This window comes from Arctopsyche grandis, chromosome 7 (genome assembly GCF_051622035.1).
Source record: "Arctopsyche grandis isolate Sample6627 chromosome 7, ASM5162203v2, whole genome shotgun sequence".
In the NCBI taxonomy this organism is placed as follows: domain Eukaryota; kingdom Metazoa; phylum Arthropoda; class Insecta; order Trichoptera; family Hydropsychidae; genus Arctopsyche; species Arctopsyche grandis.
Genome location: NC_135361.1, coordinates 25,010,114 through 25,032,578, shown reverse-complemented (window position 1 = coordinate 25,032,578; position 22,465 = coordinate 25,010,114). Strand labels below are relative to the sequence as shown.

The following is a 22,465-nucleotide window of genomic DNA, read 5'->3' as shown; positions in this document are numbered from 1 at the left end:
GCCGCGTCCGCGTGTGTTCGGGAAAAGATTATTGATGCCGATACAAATGGCGGACCACAACATAAATCATCCGGCGGACGTTCGATAGATTCCAAACGGCGACAACGCGCCGTGGAAAAATCGTTAAAACGCGAAACCAAACTTTGAGATTCTTCTCTTTTAAATTACGAGGTGTTGTGTGGATGTTTCGGTGCTATTTGGGCGTTCAGAGATTCGTCGATACAAAAAAAAATCACCTTTGTTTGAAATAAGATACATACATATTACATTTAAACTTTATGTGCATATATTATAATGGACCTTCTTTCTTCTTCTCAATGCCCTGTTCGTATCCGAACGTTGGCGACCACCCCGTCGATTACACTGTTCGACACGAAAAATGGTTCAGAGACGAGATATGACTTTTCTTATATATCTATGCCCAGTGAACACGAATCTGGTAATAAAAAATGTTGATTGGCTCGAGATTCGGAGATATGTGTTTTTTAATCACGCGATTTTTCTATATTGATAAATATTGTTGTTGTTCGGTCGATGTCTCAAAATCTGTCAATTTCCTGAATATTGGAATCTATAATCAAATCTATTTCAAAATGAATATTGGAATCTATAATCGGGAATTTTATCTTTCATTTGTAGTACTTTTCAGCTTTTAAATCTCTCTAAGTAGTCGTCCAGTTTAAATCAAAAGTCAAAAGTACGTATTTTCACTTGGGATTTTTTCCCACTGTTAATACTATTTTAAATTTAGTATTTTCTATTGAAACATGTTTATTAGAATAGTGTTCTGGCCACAATATTTTTTGTTTTCGTTTAAAAGGGTTAATTGGAAGTGTGCTGAATTTTAAATCGGTAAAATTGCGAGCTAAAAGCTCGTATTAGTATTTACTTGTATTTACACGAATCTGAATTGAATTAATAGGGATAATATATTAAATTGTTTTTATATGAGAATTAAATATAATTCCACTTAGAAAAATCATATTTCGACTATTCTTGTGGATTGATAACAAAAATTCGTTATTCGCATCGGTCTTCAGCGGATCGGAATAGCTCTTCGGCGCTCATATAGGTCTACATGCGCATGTTTCGAAGCCAAGACAACTTTTTCCTGCTAATCCATTATTTACCTTATATTTTCCCCATGCTTATCAAACGGCGAAATTCGTGTTTTGGACCCCGTATCATGTGTCCGAGGTACTCCATATTTCTCCGCTTGATGACGGAAAAAGTTACCTGCCTCTCCCTATCATGCCGAGGACAGCTTCATTTGATATTTGTTTGGTCCACGGTATCTTCAGCATACGCCTGTACAACCACATCTCAAAAGCTTCGATGCGGCTGATCATCCGGGTCTTCAGAGTCCACGTTTCACATCCGTGTAGTAACACTGTCCAGACGTAGCTCTTCGCGAATCTCAAACGACTGCGAAGATTGAGATGCTTTTTTGTAAACGCCGCCTTCATTTTGATAAATGCTGTTCTAACCATCTCGATGCGGATTCTTAGATCTTCATCTGGGTCCATCTCTTCATTCAGCCAGGTACCCAGGTATTTGAATCTTTTCACTCTTTCTAACACCTCTCCAGCCAACGGTAGATCACCGGTGTCTGTTTGAATTATATATACTATCATAAATTTTGTCTTCTTAATATTTTTGCACAGACCTCTTCGATTGCTTTCTTGATGTACACGGTCTAAAGATCTTTGCAGGTCTGCTAAATTTTCAGCGACTAGTGCCGTGTCATCAGCATATCTTATATTGGTGATCGTCTCGCCACCCACCTTGATACCCTCCGCTTCTTGGAGAGCATCTTGGAATATGGATTCGGTATAGGTGTTAAAAAGAGTAGGTGATAGGATGCATCCTTGCCTGACGCCCCGTTCTATAGGAATCGCATCAGTGAATTTATCATCGACGCGCACTACCGCAGTCCTAATAATGGATCTAATCTTCACTATTTAAATAACTAGTATTGTACCCGATGACATATCATCGCACGGGTGTTAGCATATAATGTTATTAAATAAAAAAAATGAGTAAAAATATGGTGATTATTTTTCACCATCGTAATGGCGCACTTGATCTCCATATATATTGATGACAAAACCGAGCAAAATGGCAAAGTATGAAAACAATCGGAAGAGTGTGGTTAAAAAACCAAATTTCGTCAGACGAAAAAATCGAAAGTGAAGTAAGAAGAAAAAAAATTAAAAGAAATGTGTCGGTTCGATCCGCACGCGGTCAAATTTTTTTCAAATACCTTTTAAATATATTTAATTGTTTAATATGAAAAAATAATTAATTAATTAATTAAATAAATGTTCAATAGATGACGGTTAATTATCTGCCAAGAGGAAACATTGGTAGCAAATAGTATAATATAGAAGTTTTGTGAGTTGTCACTTAATTTAGTGATTTGTTCAGAACGTTGTGTTTTGTCACTTAATTTATAGCAGTCTAATAATTCCTCAATGGCACAGTACATTTAGTAATTTCACTCTGCTAATGTCGCCGTAGGCTTGCCCGGCAGCAAAAAGTCTTGACCCTAAATATATTCTGTTGAAGTACTTGTATGTACATACATATTAAAAGCACAATTATTTTTGTTAAACTTTTATGAAATGCAACGTCTTCAGTTATAACATTGCTAATTTAAAATTACAAGAATATCACACGTGTATTATGTACTTGAACTCTGGCTTAAATCTAATGATATTACGACAATACCCATAAACTGCAATGCAAGTCCATTTTGGTGGTCTGCAACTTTGTAACAAACGAAATTGACATGCTATTTTAGACATGCGTTTTCCAACTTTGAACTCCTGCAACTTCAAAACCATAAAAACTTTATTATTCTGCAACTCGTATATCCTCATTCCACTATTTCATCTTGAAACCCCAATGTCCTGCAACTTTACCTATCTCAACTATTGATCTCGGCAATACGATAGCTTCAATGTTAAAACAGCTCTAATGTCATTTACATTAATACATGTTGTAAAAACTTGTAATAACATCTACATATATGTGAGGTTTTGCAGTAAAAAATAAATATCCCAAAGCCTGAAGAGCTAAACATAAATGAATACAATTTAATAATTTATATTTGATGAAAAAATATATATGAAATTGTCTTATTTTCAATTCATTTTTCATCGCTTTAGCAGTACATATTTCAACTTTCCTACGAAACACCCACATAGACTAAAAGCATTCAAAATTCATTTAAAAGTAATATTTTAAACGTAAATTTTGCATCAATCAAATTTTGATGAGTTTGTTATTTGACAATATATCATAAATTCTACCTATCCTCAGCACATCATTGAAAGCGTATAATCAATGCAAATTTAATTTCACCGAATAAAATATCCTATAATCTATATCAATTATTTTTTAAATCTATTTTTGATAACGTTTTTTTTTAGTATTGTTTTTGATAACTCCTTTTCATTCGTCGTCAAACACATAATTGTCTCATCTTCATCATAATCTAAAAGATTTTCTTCCATTGTGGAATCCTCAATACAAGAAGGATAGATTAGCTTCATAATACAAAGTTTCATCGTAGGATATATGTACATTCATCTTTATTAAACCATTTAAAGAAAGTATTTAATGAAATATTTTTCCCGTGATGCGAAATGAGAGCTTCCGGGACACGGGACATCAAGAATTCCGTGAGTTTCCCAGAATTTCTATCCCGGGTCAACTCGCATACGTTAGATAAACCGAAATGCAGGAACAATCTACATATGTACATTCATTATTTATATAAAAATTTGTACGTAAATAAATCCACAGTTTTCAACTTTAAACCCTCAAATTTAATATAGTACATAATATCTTGTGATTTTGAATGGGGTCGGAGCTTGCTTGATTTTGAATGGGGTCGAATGCTTTTTATTCAACTTTCATGTTAATAAACCTCGACTTTTTCGACTTGAACTTTAATAACGATTATTTATTTTATTTTTTATTTACATAAACCGTTTCAACAAAAATCAGAAAAATTGGCAAACTCTGACAGAAAACGATCGACCTGGAGTCACAAACCAAAGTCTGGCCAGCAGCTAGTAGTGGGAATCGAATCGTGACCACTCTGCTCGAAAGCATAATATGCTAACCACTAGTCCACGCTGCTGGTTGTGAAATTACATATATTCAATCGGACAGTGGTGACAAATACTGATTGTATATGTAGGTTTGTGAGGGACCGTTTCAACAATGAAATCACGGCAGAAATACTTCAAATCATACAAACTATGATTTTTTCATTCGAGGTCTAACCAGGGTATAATATGCTAACCACTAGTCCACGCTGCTGGTTATTATGAAGACGTATTGGACACACACCACATTTCAGTAGCACGATACATGCATTATATATACATACAAGGATCAAACCAACCTCTAAGAGAGGCTCCATCCAGCATCGTACTCGTACATAAATATCATATAAGATAGATAAGCTGACTTGCAGAATCAAAACAAGAAACATGCCAACCAGTGACTGCTACTAATTCCATTTTTTTTATTATTATTTAACTTGTTTTTGTTACGCTATGAACTAGTACAATAACTCGGCGCACAGTTTGCAAGTCACCGTTGCAATGCTTGTGTCGGTGCGAAAATCGTATCGTACCCAGCGTCTGTCAAAGTGTGAGGCGTGTAGTGGAAACGTCGTGCCTAACGACGCCTATAACACAGGGCGTTTCGTAACGATCAAACGCGAGATTTCACACCGCTTTGGTCCAGCCCTGCAAACCGACAAATTACACGGCTCGCCTCCATTTATCAAATATCTTCTGATGTACGGGGCCGCATCGGCGACGTTGGAAAAAGTTTCGAAAACCCTTCCGAGGTGCTTAAGTGACTTTGTGTGTCGATCGTAATGTCCGATCCAGTTTTGTTGAACCGCAGCCGTTTATGGTAATGACTCGAACGGGGTATACTTGTAGTGTGCGATGGCATCTGTTTAATTTGGGGTACGTGTGAAGAAGATCCTATTATATGTATTTATAAAAGTGATCGAGCGATTGATTGCGTATGAGATCTTCCTATTCGTAAAATCATCAACGTTATAACACTATCATTACAATGGATATATGTACATATGTATATGCAGTGATTTAGTGCTAAAGAAAAAAGAACCAGATCTGTGTTTAATTTTATGACCCCCCCCCCCCGCTTTTTTCCTTACAAAAAAAAATTGTATCCTAATATTGGTAGTTGAAATATTTATAAAAAATAATAATTAACAAATATTCTTACTTGTTGAAATTATGATGTATTGTTTTTAAGCCGAGTTCCCTCATTGTATCTATCCTCAAGTGCGTATGGTCAATAGTTTAAAGAATATTTTCTATTTAAAGAAAGTTTTGGGTGGTTTTAGATAAAAAAATCCAATAAAGTTCATTAAATGTCTTTTAATTTTTGAATGTGCTCAGATTACTATTCGATTGTGGCCATCGAGTGTTAGAACGAGAGTCTGCTCACAATATTTGGAATACAAAATTTTAGTCAAAATATGTTTTAATTGTACTCGAAAAACAATGTTTATACCAATCAAAGTGCCAGGGCGGTGACCTGCCCCGACCTGACCCGACTACACCACTGTGTATATGGGTTCCCGGAAAGATGCATTAAATTGCACTGAATAGTAGCGCAGTCTCGAGAAGTCATAATTTTCAAAGGCGCTCAAATAGAACTTACGCAATGGAATTCCACAAAAAAAGGTTAGCTTCTTCGGATAACATACAAATACCCCTTAAAACTTTTTTGTAGAATTCTATTACGTTAGTTCTCTTTGAGCATCTTTGAAAGTTTCTAGAGAAAGTGTCTAGAGAGTGCAACTATCTCGAGTGCATTTTTCCGGTCACATGTATGTATGTATATGTATGTATTCTTTTACACAGAGATTTGGATCAAAATTTCCTACAGAAATCTTGAACATATTACTTACGATTTTCTTCCCAACTACCATGCATATTTATGTATGTAAAATGGGTATGCTACAAATCGCTGCAAACGACGCGGCTGCATTCCGGTATTTGACGTCTCGACGAAATTCGCGACTGTTTGGATTTAAGCATGTACGAAAGACGAGATATTCATTGGGTTGCGCAGAAGAAATTTCGATGTGCATTGATGATTGGCAATTATTAAAATTAAGTTTGGATCTTTCTGGCAAGTTAAAAAAGGCAAAAGTCGAGACGAGAAGTATGAAATGAGCATGCAGCCGCGTCGTTCGCAGCGATTTGTAGCGGAGCGATGTAAAATCAGCAGTTCCAAATTATGTACATACGTGCACTAGATCAGACAGTGTTTATTGTATGTATTTACGTCAAGCCTGACACAAGTGTCTCATCAATGGTAAGGGCGAAAACACACTGAGTGATACGTGTTGCTTGTTTTTACAAGCCTCTTCCATGTTTGCCTTCGCTCGTTTGTCTGACAACATTTGGATTTGATATCCAACATTCTTCCGATCGTTTTGAAACTTTGTCATTTTCCGCGGCTTGGTCAACAATATATATTCAAATCAAATCCGCCAGTACGATGAGGAAAAATAATCGTAATAGACAAGTTTAAAAAATGCTACAATTCTGACCATCTTGACGTCTAATGGTAAGTCGGCGTATTTATTTCCCTTTCCACCACCCTCTCGCTTTGTCATATTTTAATTGTTTAAACGCCTATAACTTTTTCTCGTTCACACTTTATCTTATAAATTTGCAGTATAGGTTCTCGTTATCTCTCATATATAATGAATGTTCACTCATGGGATATATAATGAATGTTAAAATGTTTATATTATAAGGGTGGTTCGATTTGCTTGTTATGTCCAAATACGTCAGACTCAACATGTGAATCGGTCGATCTTTTTGTTTTGTTCTCACTTTTTTTTTATCACTCATCGCTCAACGCTCAACTGTTAATGTCTCAACGCTCTTGCGCCTCTTTCGTGCACCCGTCGAAATATTCATTTTGTTACAAATTGTCTTTATTTTATATACAAAATAAAGAAGAGGCTTGTTTTAAAAAAAAAATTAAAATACTTTTAAACATGCGAAAAAACATAGCACTCCTAGCCACACAGGGCACACAGTCCCAAAAATCACCCCCTTGAGTGTTTTTGGTGATATTTTATCCTTGTATTTATTCTTGCTTGACAGTGGTAGATAAAGGTGAATTCCATATTTGAAGAAATGTAGGAGAAACCTGTCAGTTGCATATGGATATCTGTATGTACATACATACACGTACGACCTCCCAAACACATTACATATTCATTCTGCAGGTGAAACCACACCCGAATTCGGTTTGGGGAACACTCACTGTTTACGGTCACGTATCACCCACTGTTTACAAGCCAGGGACGTGACGTCCCATACCACTCAGTCTGTTTTCGCCCTTACTGGCTAGCTAGTAGTACACCAGAGATGGCCACGCGGGCTATTTTCGGGCGTAGCTAATTTTTCCAGTATTATCCTATCGGTCTATTTTTTTATACATGCAGTTTACAGGGATTTTCATTATTAAATATAATATTTATTTAAATAAAATAAGTTAAACAAGTACTATGTATTGTAATAAAATAAATCAATAACAGTGTAAATATTTTAGATAAGGTCCGTCGTTTTCCTTTTCTCTTCTTTAGATGGGGTTTATATCTACTTTTGTATTTGGCCTTGCACTTACATTTAACGACATCTATCCATCCGTCCGTAGTCAACATTATTTCCAGTTTTTTTTTTCACAATTCGGCTCCTTTGAGAGTATTATTTTTAAATAAAATGAACATCTCTGCTGGCAGCTAAATAATTTCTTGCTTAGATAAAAAAAAGTAGTGATTTCTTACAAAAATAGTCTCAATGAACGGGAATAGCCGATACTAATATACCATAAGTATTCATTCATTCAACATTCCACCCATACTCGCTCTGTACTATACACCCTACACCTTCAAAACCAAACCCTACATTTATTTAATTTTCTTTTACAAAAACTATTATATATATAATAAGTGGCCTGATGCATACATTCATTCAATTAATAAAATGTGAGCATCGACTAACAAACTCTCAGTTAATAGAATTTACACGCATTGTAACGTGACGAACGCTTAGCCTTTTATATAAAAAGAAACGATGTCTTAGACGTACATATGTATATGGCATATGATTTTGAGAGGCCATAGGACCGTCGCAGCACTAAATTAGTAAATTTCCGTTACCTCAAATCCAAACATTGAAGTCATGTGGATATGTCCTAAAATCATATTATCGCAAATGTCATTGCGATGGCTTCATTCATGTAGTGAATGCATATTTATAACATGTGACATATATAAGACCACCCACGGTGCTTCTGAATCATTATTATGCTTAATTAACTATTATCTTCATATAAAAACAAGATGATCTTAAGGTGGGCGGTCTTGTGACGTCTTCTAAAACTATCGCTAATCTCATAGTTGAGGTTTTGGATTTGAAATAGTAGATTTTTTAAAAGATTTGTGGGTTGATTCAAAGTCGGCAGTCGAAATCTAATCTTTGAACAAATATGCAATCATGACAATTTCGTAGCGATGCTTGAATATTCAAACTGGCTCAAATCAATCTTATGGAAGCTTGTCTTGTGTTGTTTGACCTTGAATATCTTTAAGAATTTGAGCAACATCGATTCTTAAATATCGACAGCTTCTAAAATGCCAGTCCAAGTTGAAACGTTGCCTTCAAATACAACATTCTTTTCTTGTGAAAGAAAATCATACTTTCTTTACGAATCTTTGTGCGATTTTCTTTCTCGTTTATATTTCGCAAAAGTCAAATGTCTAGCTGAACTAATGGAAGCGAACACTTCAACTTGCGTCAAACTTATAATTACTATTAGTGACTGTTGCTTTTCAGCTCACTTATCAGCACAGCAATAACTCGCAGCTTGGATATGGCACGTGTACGTACTATAAGAAATTTATTAGTGAAGTATTTAAAGCGTCTCATGCACTTATTAGCCCGAAGCGTATTCGCAATCGTATAAAAGTTAGTCAGACGCGAAAATTGACGTCTCGAAGTCCTGTCAGACCATATAAAGGTATCGATAAGTCGCCTTTCGAACGTGGACCTTTCGAAGTGTGAATTTGATAGTGTTTTTCGGACATACATCGCCCAAGGGCCACCGTTCATATGTAGATGGGCCGATACGACGGTCAGCCCAAATGCGGCCATCGAGATATCTTCACCTCTTTTATTATTTATTATTATAACAAACTAGAGACGTGAAATAAAGGAAAAAAACACATAATATAAATTTAGATCCGGCGGGGTCGAATAAGAATCTCATTTCTTCTCTCCCCCGCGAAGTTTTTTATTGTGACGGCTCTGTCGAGTCGTAAAAATTTAATGAAAATAGAAATTCGACTACGGAAAATACAAGATTTGTACTAAAATAAATGAATATATTGATGTGTGTGTGTGAATATTTTAAAGCTAATCCAATTATTGAGTAAACTAGTCATTCCCAACGGTGAATAGTGATAAAAAAATGTATGCTATCATTCCCAATCGGTGAATAGTTATATAAAAATGTATGTTCAATGACAGATTCTATCGATTTATTATAAATTACATATTTTATAAAATCGTCAATGTATCCAAAGTTCAGATTGGAGTCAGAGTAGGAATATAGAGTTGGAATTGTATCATTATTATTCGACTTAAAAAATGTATATACGTAGATTCTTCAAAACATGTGCGAATCTGCCTACTAAGAATGTATAATTTATTAGGAGTTGAAGTCGACTTAAATTCGAATTCGATTTTGTAGTCAGAGTATAAACTGGAATTTAAATCGAAGTAGTTTTAATACAGAGTTTTGATGACTATACATACATATGTACATATGTATATATACGAAAATCGTTGATTTTTTCGGTATTAATACAATACATATCCTCTCGCCTATCTGTATAACTGTATGTATATGTATAATATTTAAGTACACATATTTTATTGTAAATTAATAAGTACATGTTCATGTGTTTTTATAATAAATTGAGTTCATAACTATGGCGCATATTTTTAGTTTTAGAGAGCACGTTTCAAATTCATAGGTATTTTTATTTAAAAAATACCTTAATAATCAGTTTTGAAAACTGTTCAAGAATGAAAATTATGAATTCCAAATAAAGAAACATAATATTTGAGGTCTTTGTATAAGATGTAAAAGGTTGAGAGCCCCGGAACTAAACAGTATACCATCTTCACATCTACTAAATTGCTTGAGCGGAATTATTCAAATTTCAACTGTATTTAATTTTTTTTATATATAATAATTGTTTAATTTGTTTAACTGCATAGTATTTTGCATTGAATGTAAATATTAATTATGAGTGTTTAAGTTAACCGTTATAGTTGTGGTAATTTTGTATTCGCCCATATCTCTGCCCCATTCTGCACACGCGCTCCGGAATGTATTGTGCTCTCGTAGATTTTATCGAAGTTTAACATTTTCTTTTGTGAAAAGAACAATGCGAAGTGTCCTGTAGCTGTCGCCAGAATTTCCCACGTGGTCGGAAAACGCCCCCATGTTTCGTAATGCATTTAAATGAGCGGGGCGAGGCTGCGGCACACTTAGGAAATTGCCACACAGAGAGAGAGAGAGAGAACATGGGCCCGCAAATTCGCAAATGTGTCCGAAAAGTTTAACAAACAAGGCGAAAACTTTAGCGAAAATACGTCAAGTTGTTCTTCGGTATATGTAATGTGATTTTTTTAACTTTATTTCTTTTTCGGTAATAATACTCGGAGACGGTTGAGGTCAAAAGCAATGATCATACGTCAGACGGTTCCAGACAAACAACTGATTTGTCACACTATATCAAAAAGTCGAAATGTGTCGGAACTTTTTTACTCAGATATAAAAAGGTATAATTTGGTAATCGGATTCGGAGCCATTTTTGAGGCAGATGCTTTGATTGCACCCCGAGGGGTAGTTACGCTTGTTTAGAAGAACTAATGATGCGATCCCTTGTGCAAGAATGTTGTTGCCCTTAAAGTGCAGGTAAGCTTCAACTCATGTGTGTAAACAATATAAATAAAATTTCAGTTCAAAAATAAAATTCTGTAAAAATTTTCAATATCACATGGTGAAATTTATTATTCGACTCAATTTATGGAAAAAAAATTTAATATGAAATACAATATTTTACACAGTCATATACGTATGTATAATAATAATAATGTGTTATAATACAATGCTTTGGAATTATTATTATCATATCAAAATAAATATTACATTAATTTCATATGTTTGTTATCATATACATTATAATTTCAGCGGATAACGGAAATTTTCAAGCATATTTATTTTTGTTAATTGAAAATAAACTAACTTTCTTTCATAAAACGATTGAATGTATATACATGTCATGTGTTATTTAATCATATTAAAATTATAGTAATATTTAAATTTAGCTGTTTATATTTCAAAGTCGGTACTTTCGTACGGCGATCATAATACCTGAAAAATATCTACACATTTTTATAAAAATACTTTGTACAAAATATAAAAACGAATTTAAAAAATAAGAGGTAGATGTCAAACATAAATAATTGAATTAAAATTAAATTAAAAAATATCACATTATCACTTTCGTCTCAAAGAAACAAATTAAACATAAGAGGAAGTCGATTATATTATAATTAATCATTACATGTATTTTTTTTCTGTTTCGATTTTACATCGTTATTATAAGCAGTGTTTTAATACTACCATGTTTTCTTCCTTTAGGCACCATTTCATTTTTTTTTTCGCGTTTTTGAATTCTTGCACACAAACACTTCGAAAATTCAAAACACAATATGTATAATATAATATTTACAATATCTATTACTATGATACATAATGTCATTTCTTTTTTTTTAACAGTACGTACTTTTAGCACGGATTTCTATTCGCACACAAGCTTCAAGTGTGCTAATTTATTTTTTATTTTTATTATTTTTTTAAGATCTTTATACAAAAATTTATTAATATTATATAGAATGCATCATTATACAAAAGAGTAATAGTTTATAAATACGAACAAGATACAAAGTGGAATGTTTACCAAGAATATTTACAAAATGTAAGTCTGTTTTTTTTTTTAATTATGAAAATAATTTTAATTGAGAAAAAGTACTTGAAATATGCATTTTTATGATACATAGTGATAGTTAATAATATAATAATTTATTTTGGAACCTTTCCATTCAACATGTATTGTATTTTATATACATTTTTGCGATACATATACATACATACATTTATATACTTTTTTTTATTATTTTACACACATTAAAAATATACTCGAGGAATTCTAGAATAGATGCTTTTATCCTTGTGATTTTCTCTTTTATTTTTATAATATAAAATAAATTTTTATTTTAGGAACAACGATAAAATATTTTACTGGTGTTAGAGAAGTTTATAGTCAAAAACCAATACCGTTTTTTTTCTCCTTTTTTTTGGTCACTTTAGCGTTTTAGGAACAAAATAGCAACTTTTTTTTAATATTCATGGTTTAAATGTTTTTACAGAATATATATATCAATCACTGTCGTAAACTATGGATGCTGAACTTTCTCTTCTGTGCAAGGATGACTCCAACTGAGCATGGGGAAGCCACCTGTACGCAGTGCGCTCTAACGAGGCACTGAAACAAAGCAAAACAAAAAATAAATTAATCAAATGATCGATTACATATAAATTAGGGAAACGTACATCTGAATCTTCTTTTACATAAAAACATGAAAACAATGAGAAAAATGTGGAAACAGGTTGAAATAATAACAATTTTTATATACATAATAGGAAATATCGATAAAGTAAAAAATTCAAACTTAGTCTACATATATACATTAAAAATTCCCATTATAATGCTTAGTTTTTATATATATTTATATTAAATACATATATGGCTACTCTATTTTTATATTATTCAATTGGATATGTATACTTTTCCAATGCTATTTATAGTAAATATATGTACATATATGCGTTTATTATTCAAAGTGTTCACATAATTTTATGTATATAGCACGTTGTTGTCAATTATTATACCAAAAAACAATAGAAGAATAGAATGTCCAGTTTAGTGTAACTTGACTACTTGATATTTCGAAAACACAGTGTAAAACACCTCTTCAATACAATACAAACATATGACACAGTCAAATGACAGTTGTATCTGTCACACGTGTGAGGATAGCATTCATTGCTTTCTAACGACAACTGGTTGAAAGCCATCCATTGAGCGGTATTATATTATATTTGTAGGTGTGTCGAAAGTCGAATCTCGACAGATAACGACGTTCTTAAACAAAAGAGATTAGAATACAAAATCTCTAGATGTTATTTTCTCCTGTGGTCGTTTTCGGTTGCGTGCTTGTTCACATCAACGCGGACATTAACGAAGATGTAAAATCCGCGCGTAAATCGTTCGTCACATAATAAGTCGGTTTTAATTAATGAATTCCTATACAGCTCGTTACACAGACTAGAGTAGAAGCTTTGAGAAAAAAAAATGAAAGGAGTTAACGCAAAAGACAGGGCTGTACTAAAGCCGATATGTATGTAGTAAGTGGTGCGTGGGAGAAGCCCGTCACTATGGTATGGTGGCATTGGTCACCGGCACTCGATCACTGTCAACAAACTCCCTACCAATTTCAAATTATGATATTGGGTGTATTTTGAGGTGTGTATATATGTATGTATCATCTCTCCCTTCTCTACTCTTCATCTCACCTATGTATGTATGTATGCATTTACGTATCACCTGGTAGTTCCGTTTATACGCGTGCTGTCTATTATACTGCATAGAGTGAGGCATTTATACTACATACATCCTCTTAAAAGAACTCGAAAAATAATACGATTTACTATATATAGCATATATGTATATACATATATATATATATATATATATATATATATATATATATATATATATATATATATATATATATATATCGAAATTTATGTTTTATAGCCTATTTTGAGATATAAATATATTTGTTATTCTCAAATATACAAGCCGCTTAGCAGTAATCCTCATCCACTTTGATGCGAGCGTAATACTTTCCCTGATTATTTTATTTAAATAAAAAATCGTAAATAAATTCGTTCTAAAAATGTATGTACTTCGTTTGCAGAAAACGTTTGAGGTCGGAGCTTATTTTGCTTGAAATAACAGCAGGATTTATACAGATAACTTTGATAAATACTATGAATAAGGTGAGGAACATGAGAAAAGATGAAATGTAACAAGAACATTTATTTATTTTGGAAAGCTTATAGCACTTTTTATAATTCCAATTTATATATATGAGCCGCTATATTTGAAAATGGAGGAAGTTCAATTTTAGTTCCAAAAACACTATTTCAGCTGAACTTAATTCCCTACTTTTTATTTTATTTCATAGAACATGAACTCTCGCCTTTATAGATCGACATGAACTCTCCAAAGCGACGAGTTCACTTATATAAATACAATACAATCAATCAATACAATCGATATGCATAAGCATTTTGTACAAACATCCACAGTGACATCTAGGGAGAAATTTTTGCAGCATTTTATAATCAAAATTAGAAATTTGTTAACAATTTGTCATCATTCCCAGACCCCTTATTAAGAAGACTGTATACCCGAAACCTTAATTTTGTTGCCGTTCCTTTCTTCGATATATATATATATATATATATATATATATATATTGAGTGAATGCGACAATATATATATATATATATATATATATATATATATATATATATATATATATATATATATATATATATATATATATATATATATATATATATATATATATATATATATATTGAGTGAATGCGACAATATATTTATTTATTTATTTATTTATTTATTTAATAGTTTTGGACCATTGTGGCATTACAGGAAGAACCTAATGCGCCACAATATATATATATATATATATATATATATATATATATATATATATATATATATATATATATATATATATATATATATATATATATATATATATATATATATATATATATATATATATATATATATATATATATATATATATATATATATATATATATATATATATCAATATATATATATATATATATATATATATATATATATATTGAGTGAATGCGACAGTTGCGCTTAGACCAGATAATACGTATTTTAAATCGACAAAATCGATATTCTCCAGCTTTCTCCTCCGAAACTGGACCAATTTAAAAAAAAATTTCATCATCAGTATGATAAAGATTTTCTATGTTTGTGTGCTCGTATTTTTTTAAAAATCAACCGTTAAATAAGCACGCTGGACTCATTTCGTGGGTGTAAAAAAGAGGCAATTTTATAAATGTTTGGCGGCTCCTAGCTCCTATAAAAAATAACTAATCAAAAAAATAAAACCACAAAAACGTGCCTATGGTGGATATCCATAGCATATTAAAAAAAAAATTCTCTATTGCCATAATTGAAGAAGGGATACGTTTGTATGGATAAAGCGCTGGTGTCCAGCCCTCTTAAAACCTTCTAAGAAGTATGCATATTAGTAGAGCGCAGATAGAGACCGTGCTTTTTCCAGGAATTGGGGCGGTTTGGCTCTATTTCCAAAGCTAGAGTCCAAAAAAAAAAGGTTCGGCGAACTTTAACAATGCATTTACAACAATTGAACAATGAACTGCGCGCTCTGGGTCCACTCTTTACATATTAGGTATAAACCCGCCCGGCAGTGGTTGTACACTTTTTGAAAATAATCGAAAAAAAAAAATTGTGTATAGAAGGAACACTAGACCCTATCCGACTAGATATAGTACATAGGGCCGAAGCGAGTCTGCAATTAAAGGGTCAAAGCCAACTGTCAGTGCTCGTCTGATGCGGCGACAGCTCGAGGTGACCGGGCAAACGGCGAAATTGCCTCATTACCGGGTAATCGATTCCCGGTTAGTCGGTGCCCGGGCAGTGGTCGCCAACCGGTAATTGCCCGGGCCCCGGCTAATTACCCGCGGCCCCGAAATTAATTTGAACACCTAGAGCTCCGGTACAACAATTTGAATATTGATTAACATCATTACTCTGCGGACCGCGCAGCGCAGCGCGATAATTATGCCCTCTTAAAACGGTCATAATTTATTATACAGAATCGACTCGGGCATATCTCGCGGCCACGCCGGTGATTGATCTATTGCTTGTGCCGGCCCGTACGGCAAAAAAATCAAAAATAATACCAAAACAAAATAAAAAAATGTATACATATATGTATATGCAATCGATAATAATAGTGCTTAGGCGATAAAAGCTCGCCGATGAGTGTTTGTGTGTGTGATATAAAACGGCGATAGTAAAACGAGAATACTCTCAATAACTTGTACATCAGCTAACATGTTCGATTCGATACGTTTTCTTCTCAGTTTCTTACTTCGATGTTAAAGTTTCACTTTTTGTCAAAACATGTCTCATAGCATTTTTGTATGATAGAAAGCTATGTTTCGTATATTTTATACGTCACAAAACAATTCTTTGAAAGTGCCATCGTATAGTTATACTATTATACACAGAGAATAGCCAATACACAATTAATCCTGTTAAGATCATAAAACCTCCCACGTAGTAATGTCTTATCCCAAAAAAGGACCAAATGTGAGTTTTGTACCATAATAAACTTTCATGCATTTAAAATTTAAATTCTATGAATACGCCTATAAGTGGTCAGTATATTAGGGTTGTTTGATAAACGGTCTGTAATTATACATAATAAATGGTATGAATCGATTAGTCAGTAGGTACATAAATCGATTGGTCAGTATTTTAATTAAATAATGAGTTTAAACTCTCAATTTTATATATGAATTTCTATTGTATTATTACGTATGAGAAACACGTTCGAGCCATTTTTTTTTGGGTGTTTTGGTATAGTATAGCCATGGACATTTGGGTGTTTTGGTATAGTATAGCTACCTGTTATTTAAATTAACAGTTACCGATCAATTGTCTTTACTATAATAACTGACCAAATTTTTGTTGCCTTTTATATATGTTACAGTTGAAATGCATCTTCCAGTTGTAATATATTCCATATAACGTGATACCAACTACCGCTATAGTTAAAGTGTATTTTCGGTTGTAATATATTTTGACTTGTTGGAATATATTCCGTCTAACCCACGTAAGTTGATTCGTATGGCAAATTACATTCCAACTGAAAATACAGTTCAACTATAAATTGGCACCAGGTAAGGATGGAGAGATTACGTTTTCGTTAAAACGTCACTCGACCAGTAAATGGAGTTGGAAAGTCACATTTTTATTTTGAACACATTCTTAGAGTTATCGTAATATGGTAGTCATTACCTTTAATCGTAATATCTAGCAAATATTAACGCATTGTTGATTTTAAAAAGCATTTGTAAAAACATTAGAGCTGTCAAAACTCAACTGTTATATTACAACTAGCACATTGTTGAAAGTGTATTTGCACTTGTATAGATATAATTTACTAGTTGAATTATATTCAAATATGAATGACCAAAAAAAAAACACCAGTTGGAATATATTTCAAATATACATACTTTTTTCGTTCATTGATTGGATACAATGAACGGAAGAAGGAAAATTTTACTTTTAACGTTTGCAAAAGAGAGTCTATGTAAAGAATATACATATAGTAGGTATAAAGTTTCGTTGTCTCAAAGGAGGAGAGGAAGTGAGCTTAAGCTGAAAGAAAATTTAAACCGGAACCGGAAGTTGAATCTCATTTTCAATAGTGTAAACTTGAGGCAGAGAATTCGCAGGATCTTTTATACAAGTTCGCTTCAACTTCTCCGCTTTAACTTCACCTAAAATTTAATCTCGTTCGTTACCAAACAATATAAAAAAAAATAGACAAGCAAGTAAGCTTACACATACACACACACTTCCATTAAAAATAAATCACAATAATACAAAGCGAAATTATATGACCCAGTAATCCTCCGCGACACTTATGTATTTAGAGGGGGATGTGAACTTTTTACAACATATCATTTGAATCGTTCGAATATTTCCTCCTATATATTGTACCGTTTGTTGTGTGCCCGGTTCGTAAATATGGCGTCCATAAACTCATTAAAACTTTGGCCATTTTTAAAACCATTAAAGTTGGCATCCCCGCTCTGGGCTATCGCGCTCCGGGTTGCATTATGATGAAACTTGGCATAGGAAATACACGGAAAGTATTTTAGGGCAGTTCCCTGATCATTAATATTGATTTATATTGAAACCTGGGGAGACTGAGAGGGGAAGAGACTTGTCTGAAAACAATTTATTTGCCTTTGTTTTTCCATTGATTTCACACGTACAAACCGACGCCATTTCGGAGCTCATTACTCAAACGGTTACCGACCGATTCCAGAACGGTTTATCTAGTTTGAAATCTATTTAAATAATGCATTCTTGCTTTCAAGAGCTGTGGCGTCGTCATCTGTAATATGGGAAGTATCTTGGGGAGGCAACTTTAACTAGGGATAAGACAAGAATGATGGATTGTTTTTGATGGTGCCAATTTCCGTGTACGCTATTCGTGAGGGTACATATTAAAACTGCTATTATTTCACGCATCATTATAATACTTATGTGCATTGTTGAATACAGCCAGAATAAAGGCACAAACAGATAAATCCGACCGCGTCGATAAGATTGACGGATTCCTGCTGTAAAGTCAGTCATCTCTGAGGATCGACCAGAGAGGAAATGTGTATATATTTTTTAAATTTATATTTTCCCATAATGCCAACATATGTAGCTTGCCCTTGAGTGACACCTATAGTATTAAACTTGCACACATATAAATTTATAGATTATAAATATAAAATCATATCTAAATAGTGGAACCATAGAGGGTAGAATGATTTTGCCAATTGTATAAGGAACCGTTTCAACAATGAAAATCGATAAATTGGAATACTCTCACGGGAAACCTTTGGCTTGGAGTCAAAAGTCTGACCAGCAGTACTACAGAAATACTTGATATTTCCCATGATGCCATTACGGGTTGCCCTTGAGTAACACTAATGGTGTCACTAACTTGTACGTATATAAATTTATAGATTATAAATTTGAAATCATATTCAAATAGTGGTGACATAGTGGGTAAGATGATTTTTCCAACTATTATAGATGAAGAACCGTTTCAAAAATGAAATCAGATAAAATGGCTCGACTTGGAGTCACAAATATCCAAGTCTGACAAGCAGCACTACAAAAATACTCGGAATAAATTATTTTCAATCGAGGTCAACCCAGGACTTGAACTCGGGAGCCTCTCGGTGGTTAGCATTAACGCCACGACCGAGCTATACTGCTGGATATACATATATGTCTACATATATGTATGTATATCCAGTCTACGAGCTATACATGGACATATTGAACTATGTCTTATCGGTATCCATCAATCATCTTCTTGTCAACACAGTTGTAAAATTTCACTTAAATACGGGGATAAAAGTAGAAGAAAGTCATTGACGCTCCAAGACTCAACGAATATTTTTTCTACATTCACAAAACTACAAAAAAAAATCCATGCAAATAATGGCTATAAGTTAGCGCCTTAATTGTTTTAAATTAGTTGGTTTGCTAACTTACAGTCAGTCCGCAGAATTGAGTCAAAGTTATACAGAGCTAAGTCCTGAAGATGATCGTAATAAAAGAGTCTGCTATAGGTAATGTTAACAATAAAAATTCTTATTCAAAATAATATATTTGGTCATATGAAATTAAATATACTTTTTAACTTGCAATTATTGGAATCCATCGAAAACTATCTCTGATACGCTTTCTTTTAATGTTGATACTATAACAGTTCAACGTTACTAGTAGCCCATATGTACATGTGTAGTGGGTAGGATGTGTGCTTTATTAACGTCACTGATGATATCACAACACGAAAATAATATCAGTGACACGTTTCATTACACGATGAGACCGTACAGAGGAAACGGGCAAACGAGAGTGATGATGGACTAATGAACGTGTATGCCGGTCACGTCATGGAAACTGACAGGGTGTCTCAAAAGCGCGGTCGCGTGACAAATGCCCCACAATAAATAAATACTACATCTCGACCACTTTTGCTTTTAGTATACTCATATGTACAATGAAATACCTTTCACTCTGGAATGTGCTATATGTGAGCAGGCAAAGATGAGCTGTCAATTTCAAAACTTCAGGTTCTTATTGACCACACTGATGTGATTTTGTACGCTACTTACGATATTAGTATCGTAGCAAGAAACTTTATTACGTTTAGTTTTGGTTGAGTAATGCAATTTTGATACATTCTGTCAGACAAAATCTATTACCTACCACTTTGCCCCTAAGACGAATCGTCATGATAGACTGACTGCCCAACTGATTGAAACGAAGAATCGCTGCCTTTTTTATTTAATAAAATTTTTTGTCTTAGTGCCATGACAGGTTACCCAAAATCGACACTATGGCTAGCTTTGTATATATCCAAATACATTATATATGTACAATGTCGGTATAAATATAATATATGTTAAATACAAATTTTATCGCTAATTAAAGACTCGTTTAAATGTATTTAAATGTATTTGACATGTATGTAGTAGATAAATTAGATTTATAATAACGGTACTTCACAAACTCACTGAAGATAGGTCAGTCAAATTTCTTCAAAATGCCTGGAATGTAGCTAAGTATTCTGAAGAAAGGTTATTATCCTAGTTTGGATTAAGATAGTTTTTATGATTTAGTTTAATTAATTTATTTATTTATATATATTTTAGCTATCAAGCTAATTTAAAAATACATCTTAATTATTATATTTAACTCTAAAATTTATAATTAACTTATATGTACTGTCCCTCACAGTTGGATGGTTAACATTTGCCTTCCTGTGCTAAAAAAATTCGCTAGCCACTGTACTGTACGCCAAGCGTCCAGTTAAAAATGGGTGTTTTAAGTTAAAACAATTAAAAATTTGCGTGTTAAATTATTGTAATTAGCGATAAAAATTATTTTATAATGTTTTAAACGTCGAATAATATTAAATAAGTGTAAGAAATGGAAAATAAATGCGGCTAATGGAATTCCCAACATCTCTCGCATATGTGAGGCACGTGTATGTACAAGTGTCTTCTCGCGAAAATAATTATTTATGTTCATATTAATCAATGTTTTTAATTAATAATGACATAATTCGAATCATAGAAGTTTTGATTAGGAATAAATAAAATATGAAGACCCTGTATTCTGTATATTTGAAGAAAAAAAAATATAAGTCCTGGTCACTCGTCATCCATCACAGTGCGGTAAGTGCTAAATTTCGCATTTTATAATTGCACTTTTTATATAGGTATAGAAAAAATGCATTACAATAATTGTATAAAATATAAAATTTTTCAAAGAAATCGTCCAATCTTTAGTTTTATCTGCGACGTATTTTATTTCTTGACTATAACTATGATCTTTAAATATTTACTTGACTGAACAGCTCAATATGTATGTATGTTTAATTTAGATTTTTTTATTATTTAATAAATATGTTCACAATGCATCTTAGCTAATTCTAATAGCTGTTGATCCAGTGATCATTGTGTATTTTACACATAATATTTCTTGTCGGTATTTACATATAATAATATCTTATTTCAATGTTAGTGTATACATACATAGGGTTGTCAGAATTCATGCAAGTTAAACCGGGCATAGTTTTCATTGCATTTTAGAATACTTTCAATAGTATCCACAGAAAGTCTATTTATTTCATCTGTCGTCGGCTTTTTGTTCATAGTTTACGTTACATATTTTTAAATTCTGAGTTAAAAACTTCTATAGGAATTTAAAAAGTAATAAACCGGGACATTTGGGCGTCCCGAGAGGTTTGTTCGATACACCGGGACACGAGACTTAAAACTGGTGACAATCCGGATTATTTGGGACGCCTGACAACCCTATGTATACAGTATAATAGAAAAAAAGCCTCAAAAACCTATTTACAATTCTTATATGTAAGTATAAAAACAAGATGATATTTCAAACTTAGGCAGATAGAAAATTCGTGTTCTTCAATTTTTTGGTTATAAAAACGTTTCATCAAAAAAAAAAAAACATCACACGAAGCTACGATTATACATAATACATAAACTTGAACTTGAACCGTTTGGAGCAATCTTTGACCCAGAACTTGCCCAACCTCGGTATATACATATCTATATATCTACATATTCATGAATCGAAGCTGTGAGCAGTGCAGTGCAGTGCAATTCATTGTTGCCATTATCTCATTTCACCGGTATGGACGTACGGGACATTTGTCATGAAGCTCTCGATGCTGTGCGCTCCTCGGGGGCAACCGCCGTGTAGAAAGTCATTAAACCGATGAAAAATGGTAACATTCAA

At 33.0% G+C, this 22,465-nt stretch overlaps 1 protein-coding gene across 1 annotated transcript in view; it reads right to left on the bottom strand.

Annotated features, from left to right (window-relative positions):
* Positions 1-12,520: 12,520 nt before the first annotated feature.
* The window catches only part of Toll-6 (Toll-like receptor 6), a 211,151-nt gene continuing 201,206 nt past the window's right edge, over positions 12,521-22,465 (bottom strand). The window contains exon 2 of the mRNA XM_077434289.1: positions 12,521-12,706. The gene's annotated coding sequence lies outside the window, so the exon portion shown is untranslated. The remainder of the gene's footprint in view (positions 12,707-22,465) is intronic.